The following is a 6,823-nucleotide window of genomic DNA, read 5'->3' as shown; positions in this document are numbered from 1 at the left end:
TGAGGCGAATAGTATAGATGCATTTAAGGGGAAGCTGGATAAGCATGTGAAGGAGAAGGGATTAGAGGGTTACGCTGAGTTAGATGAGAAAGGATTAGAGGAGACGCGAGTGGAGCATAATCGCTGGCAAATGGCCTCTTCCTGTGCTGTTTATTCTGTGTAATTCTATGTAATACACAGTGAATGAAGGTGAAGGCATGTCACTGAAACTACCATCAATGCACAGCCGCACAATCAGCCTCCATAATCTCAAACATTGTGAAAAGATTCAGAATCCATGTCAATCTTTTTTTAGAAGTAACATCAGTTAGTAAACTGAGGGTTAAACAGAGAATTTCACCAGCAGTCTCTTGTAAAAGGGGAAGTTGGGTATGAGGAAACTTCACGATTGACACTCAGTTAACGATAGCAATCTAAACAATGACTCACATCCTGGTGTTTTTTTCTGGCCAGTCCTTTTAAACATATTTTTTATTTGAGCGGTGAGAACTGATGGCATAATTGAGTCAAAGGCATTAAGCAGTTACCAAGCTAGCTGGGGAAAGCAGGCTGGAATGCAGAAATGGCATTGATAGTGTCGCCTGTCAAGGTGCTGCAACAGCCCCCATGTATCGTTTTTGAAGTGTGGTCATTGATTTGATGTAGACAAGCAGGGCAGCCATATTGCGCACAGCAAGTCCCAACACACAGGAAATGAGGGAAGCGGCCAGTTGATTGGTTCAGAATGCATATTAACTTTCAAAAGGCAATTGGACACGGGCTTGAAGGGCACTAATCTGCAGGGTTATGGGTGAAATGCTGGGAAGTGTCACTAAATTGGACAGCTCTTTAAATGAACCGGCACAGGCACGACGGGCCGAGTGGCCCATCTATGATTCTATGTAGATCATAGGACTCCAAATTAGATCTTGAAAATGGCTCCCTGCAGGAAACAGCCGGGCCCTCTCGCCACCCACCTAAAGGCCCTTACCCACAAGGTGCACAACAAAAAGCTAGCAGAAACATGATGCTCAGTGACCCCACTCCACAATCAGGCGCCGACCAGCTCAGTCTCACCTCCGGCCACAGTTGAAATGTGGATCCGTGTTTGCTATTTTCACACTGTCCTTACCAGTTAGTGTAACGACTGCCCTGATTCAAGATTCAAGATCATTTTATTGCCATATGTAACTAGTACAATGGAATGCTTACTCCCCACTCACTCCCACAATACAAGCATATAAATATAAAAGCAAAAAGTAAAAACAAGTATACAATGGTCTGTGCGGAAACGTGCAGGAGGAAGCGAAAGAGGAGGACGGGATGGGACTCCCATTAAGATGACATTGACGGGAATGACACAGAAGCAGATTGCTTGGTTTCACACACTTGACAACTGGAGCAGGAGAAAACTAAGTGTAGAAAGTTCAAATCGATTCTGTGAGGACAGTTTTACAATTTCACTGTAAATAATGAACATAGGAACCCTCCTGTTATGTGCACGATATAACCAACACATGGCGGGACAGGGAGAGGGAGGTTTCACTCTGTGGGTTGTGTGTAGCAAAATCGTAAAGTCTTCATTAGAAACCCGTTTCCCACTTTGCACCACCCAGCGTCCACTCAGCAATGACTCTGCCCATTTTACAGTAAAGCAGCATTAATTCTAACTGGCAATAACTGAGAGATTCTCAACCCGGAGCCGTGCAAACAGTGACAGGCGTTAATCCATGCCAACACCCGACTAGTTTGTTTTAACCTCGGCGTAGACGGTGGCTTCTGCTGATCGCGTGACACCTTTTCCGGGTTTGCCGAGTGCATCCAGGTTAATTGTTGCATAATTGTCCTCATTATTCTGCACCTGAAGAACAGGAAGGTGGGTTGAATATTTGGGTCATCCGTAAATTCACGTGAAACTTTCTCCTTTAAGTGGAACTCATTTTTGTTTCAAACTTTTAGCTAAATTATTATTAGATTACCAATGGAACGGCAACAAGGCAATCGGAACATTTCAAGGGCCCTGATGTACTGTCAGATTATTTTGGAAGTTAAAACAGCAACTTCATATCATAGAGTCATGGAATGATACCACACAGAAGGAGGCTATTCGGCCCATCGTGCTTGTGCCGGCTTCACATTCGCCTTCAAATAATTATCCAATTCCCTTCTGAATGTTATTATTGAATCTGCTTCCACTATCCTTTCAGGCAATGCATTCCAGATCATAACAACTCAATCCAGATCATATTAACTCACTGCGTAAGAAAATAACTATTTTCATCTCGCCTCTGGTTCTTTTGAAAATTAACTTAAAACTGACACTTCTGCCACTGGAAACAGTTTTTCCTTGTTTATTCTATCAAAATCCTGCATTATTTTCAACACCCCTTTAAATCTCCCCTTAGCCTTCTCTGCTCTGAGGATAACAACCCCAGCTTCTCTAGTCTCTCCATGTAACTGAAGGCCCTCATTCCTGTTACCATTCTGGTAAATATCCTCTGCACCCTCTCCAAGGCACTGACACCCTTCCTGCAGTGTGGTGCCTGGAATGGGCCACAATGCTCCAGCTGAGGCCTCACCAATGTTTTATAAATGTTCAGCATAACCGCCTTGCTTTTGTATTCCTCTATTAATAAAGCCAAGGGTCCCATGTGCTTTTTTAACAGCCTTCTCAACTTGTCCTGCCACCTTGTATACACACCCTCAGATCTCATTTGATGCACTGCGTGTCCCTTCTCAGAAAACCCACAGCCGGTCTCAGTGAAATCAGAATCAGTTTTCTCACAACTTTGCTGGAGATATTGAAAATAAATCTCCACAATGCCATTTTCCACGTCCTTACACATATCTTTACCGGTTGAGAATTTACTGCGAGGTTTCTTCTAGTTTTCACAATAAAGATGAGTAAATTGCAGAGTGTTTGCATTTAGGGTAGAGAAAGGGTTTTAGAGGCGTACAATAACCTGGTCTGGGGGAAAGCGACACTGTTTTAATGCTATGTTTTTCCACGTAACAAATGACCACAATTCTGATATTTAATGAACCGGTGTTTAAAGGAACATTGGCGCAAATACAGAAAATGGTGAAACAGTTTGTGTCAGAGACTTTCATACACATATAACTACACCATAAACTGGTTTCAGTAACTCACCATTAATCACTATGAGGTGGATTTTCATCTTCATGAGCGGCTGTTCAAAATACAGCCAACGGTAGTAATTTCCAGCATCTTCCATTGTCGCCGTGAACAAAAGAGAGTAATTCTCCATCCTGAAACCCTCAGTCTCAGCCAGTGAGACATGCGGGATCAGCGGAGAGTTGCACTGAGGGGAGCTTTCATCAATAGTACAAATTCTCCACATATTGTTTCCTGAGGCAGGTTCAAATACCCACTGAATCTCTTTAATTCGAAATAGGCTGGAACAAGGCAGCAAAACTGGACTGGACCCGTTCGAAAGAACCACTTCCGGAACATCTTTATGATCTCCACCCTCAGCGGTACCTGTGCAGGGAGTAAAGTGTGACAATAAACTGGAGCGGACACAGCAGGATAAATATCCACATTTACCCTCAAACTCCGTTCCCTATCCATTGACTTCATCCCTCTCCCTGGCCACTGCCTGAGTCTGACGCTGACCGTTCACAACCTTGGCGTCCTATTGGACCCTGAGCTGAGTTTCCAGCCCCATATCATCACCATCACCAAGGCCGCCAACATCCACCTCCGTTACAACACCCAGCTCCGCCCCTGTCTCATCTCATCAGCTGCTGAAATCCTCACCCATTCTTTTGTTACCTCCAGACCCGACTATTGCACTGCTCTCCTGGCCGGCCTCTAGCTCTCAGAAGATTTACAGCAGCCTATGTTATAGTAGAGGCGCTGAGCTCACTGATGTGACATCACTCTGTCCAATAATTAAACAGAGTCGTTAGACAGTTAAAAAAAACAAGCAGAAAAAGAGATCAATGTTCAGTTAACATAGTGACCGGATTAATGCCAAACAAACAGGGTAAACGTGAAGGTGTTAAACTTAACTCTGTAATTTGCAGCTTTCAAATTTCCCGATGCTTTCCCAGCCCCAGTCCTGCCTTCCAGAGGGGCCTTTGTTTAGTTGCTCTCACATATTTGGAGCAATGAGCCGCCCCGCCGGTGAAGTGCTGCCCTTTTGATGGTAGGATCCAGATTCCTGGGGCAATTGTCGCCTTGTTTGCACCGCCCACCCACACACGCACACAAGCCGGCATCGAGCGGATCCCAGTGTCTCCTCATCTGATTTACTTCGTTAGTCTTTGCTCATTTCACCACCTGTTACACTCTGTGCTTCACTGTGAGCCTTCCAGCTGCTGAGATCGGTGTGCTGTGTGGTCAGAGGAGGCGGAACTAAGGGGCTGACAGAATTGTGTTGTGAGATCCCCTCCCTCAGCCCGCTCAAGGTCAGATCTGCACAAGCAGTGAAATGTCTGCAAACTGAACGTCAGATGTGATTGGATCCCACAGCGATTCAAAAGGAAAATTTTTCTTAATAAAACGGACACGAAGTTATAATTCAATACCTCAGAACAAATATTTTAATCTGCGCTATGCTGCATTTGAGAACGCGTTAACTGTGCTTACGAAATGCCCCTGGTCGTTAAGTTACCCCGATGCTATCTTACAATTTATTTTGATGTGTTATCACATAATGCGATTCCAGCTCGCATGAGAATACCGGGTCTGGGCTCGCACCAGGAAGCAGGACTAATGGCTGAAAATGTTACATAGAATTGCAGCGAATATACAGAAACAGTCCAATCGGCCCAACCAGATCATTCCGGTGTTGAAGCTCCATTGAGCCTTCTCCCATCCTTCCTCATCTAATTGTATCAGCGTAATCCTCTATTCCTTAATTCCTCATATTCTTACCCAGCCTCCCCTTAAATGCAACTAGACTATTCGTTTCAGCCACTCCCTGTGGTAGTGAATTCCACATTCTCACCAATCTTTGGGTAAAGAAGTTACTTCCTTCAATCTATCTCGACGGCCTTGTCCAACCTGAACTGAAATATTTCAGCTCCCTCTACCTATGTCGATATTTGAATTATAAATTGCCCCCACGTGTCATTGAACGAGACCCGGAATTGCAGCGACCCGATACAGCAACTGTGCACTGATGATAGCAGTATCACAGGGGCTCTGAAATTGTGTCTTGTGTTTTCTCTAATATTGTTTCTCTTTCTCGCTGTTTCAACCACAGAATCTCGCCAAGTGAGAGCTGGTTAATCCTACATGTGGACTGATGGCCATTTCTGTGCATAATTTATGGTAGTTTGCATTGCTGATCCATTATTAACGATGCTGTTGTGTTAGTAAACTTAGCGAATAAGGGAAATGGCGGGGTCGTGTAATGTTTGTGCCTCGCGCTGTTTCAAAAGTCGCTTCTACACAGATCCTCAGTCTTATGAAGCAAAAGATATCGCCAGTTATTGTTAGGTTCAAAATAATTTCGAGATTAATTTGATAATTCTTGCTACGCATTCACCAACACCGAACAGAATATAAGCACAGTCCACTTTGAAATGCAGCTACCATTTTGAGACCCCAACACGGAAGCATTAGATCGATGGGGACAGATATATCCACGCAAGCAGCAGTGTTAGAGACTATGGTTATCAACGCTCAACTGAAAATAAAATTGAATTTGATTTTAAATCATACCTGGATTTAGAACGGCGAGTAGAAGGGAGACCTCGAGAATGGAAGACTTCATACTTGCTGCTGTTGAGCTCAAACTAAATGCAGAGAACTGACAGAGCATGTCAGTTAGAAAAACAAGAGGAAGTTCTCCTTTACTTTTGTTAAAAAATATGTATCATACTCGGTCACGTGATTATTGGTTAGCATTTCATCAGTCACTAACTGGAATCCCATTGTTTCGACATCAAGACCTGGCTTCACCATCAATAGGGGTAGACAACACTCACGGAGCTTAATTCCTAGATTATCACCGTCTCGAACAAAAATAAGCCCAATGACCATCCAGGCCCTCAACAGCACCAACATTGTCGAATGCCCCAACAGCATCTTGAAAGACAACATTACACAGAAGCTTAACTGTATCAATGGTGTGGAGATGCCGGAGTTGGACTGGGGTGGACAAATGTAAGAAGTCACACAACACTAGGTTATAGTCCAACAGTTTTATTTGAAATCGCAAGCTTTCGGAGCGCTGCTCCTTTGTCAGGTGAAGTGGAGAGATGCATAAAGACACAGCTTATATAGTCAGAGAATAATGCCAGATGATTACAGGTAATCTTTCTAACTGCCATTTATCACACCTGAGATGTGAACTCTGTGGGTCTCTCCACAGATGTTGCCTGACCTGCTGAGTATTACCAGCATTTTCTGTCCCTGAGCCCTTCCTTTACCTACCTTGCAAGCGTGCAAACGCACTCCCCTGCACTCTCTGCACACTTCAAAAACTTTTAACATCTATTGCACCAAGCCATTATTTCAATAATATATAAGAAACCCATTCCAAAAGCAAAAATGCAAACTTACCTGAAAATGTGTGTGTCCACTTAAGATTTGCTGACAGCGTCGCTGTCATTCTGATGCACGATTCGCAGTGAGCCTACAACCCAGCGCTAAAATCAGCACAATGGTCCAAGTTCGCAGAGCGTGGCGTCAAGTCGATGTGACCTCACGCTGTCCAAATTTGCATGTCCAGAGTGAGTACTGCGAACTGCAGCGCCATGGCCCTCACCAAAATGGCGGCCGTCGAGTCCCGCGCCAGAAAAGGGCGGAAGAGCACTTTTTCCTGAGGGAAACGGTGGTACCTCATGGCGGTAAGCAGCCAAATTTTTC

General features: G+C 44.3%; 1 long non-coding RNA gene across 1 annotated transcript; it reads right to left on the bottom strand.

The window, feature by feature from the left end:
• Nucleotides 1-1,135: 1,135 nt before the first annotated feature.
• On the bottom strand, nucleotides 1,136-5,796 carry LOC147109877 (uncharacterized). Its single transcript, XR_015080444.1, has 3 exons — nucleotides 5,675-5,796; nucleotides 3,131-3,481; nucleotides 1,136-1,840 (listed from the first exon to the last, which is right to left on the bottom strand). It is a non-coding gene; the product is annotated as an uncharacterized LOC147109877 (long non-coding RNA).
• Nucleotides 5,797-6,823: the final 1,027 nt, after the last annotated feature.

Source organism: Somniosus microcephalus, chromosome 12 (assembly GCF_052327205.1).
Source record: "Somniosus microcephalus isolate GS21.2 chromosome 12, FLI_Smic_1.0, whole genome shotgun sequence".
Taxonomy (NCBI): domain Eukaryota; kingdom Metazoa; phylum Chordata; class Chondrichthyes; order Squaliformes; family Somniosidae; genus Somniosus; species Somniosus microcephalus.
This window is presented reverse-complemented; position numbering and strand designations above follow the sequence as displayed.